The sequence below is a fragment of the Asparagus officinalis genome, chromosome 1 (assembly GCF_001876935.1).
Source record: "Asparagus officinalis chromosome 1, Aspof.V1, whole genome shotgun sequence".
Classification (NCBI taxonomy): Eukaryota; Viridiplantae; Streptophyta; class Magnoliopsida; order Asparagales; family Asparagaceae; genus Asparagus; species Asparagus officinalis.
Genome location: NC_033794.1, coordinates 6258792 through 6259352, shown reverse-complemented (window position 1 = coordinate 6259352; position 561 = coordinate 6258792).

The following is a 561-nucleotide window of genomic DNA, read 5'->3' as shown; positions in this document are numbered from 1 at the left end:
GGCGGCGATGAAGAGGAGGACGGCGACGAATCGGTTCGCGACACGTTGGCGTCGAAATCGACTCTCGACGCAACGTTCATCAACGCCGGCAGAGATTGCCTGGATGAACCCCCGCAAACCATTGGAAAGTAAATAATCTAAATAGAGAAAAACCCTACGAAAAAGGGGAAAGGAATCGCGCCAAAATAAATGAGGGCAATAAACAGTTTTTTTTTTTTTTGTGGGGACTAAAATAGAAGGGTTTTGATAAAAATGGGGGGGATTTGAGAGAGAGGAGGAGGCGGCTACGTGTTAGGGCTCAAAAGCCTCCACAGCGCCCACCACACTGCTCAACTCCGCTCCTCTGATTTCGGAAGAGAGAGAAGCTTTTTTTTTTTTTTTTTTGGGTTTTCTTTTTTTTTTTTTTTTTGGGTTTTCTTTCTTCTTCTAGAAAAGGAGAATTTTCTTTTCGGTCCAACTCTTTCCTGCTTATTATACTTTCTTACTATTATGGGGTAGTTGCATATTAGTCCCTTACTTCATTTACAATTGCAAATTAGTCTCTCAAATCTCTATATTTGC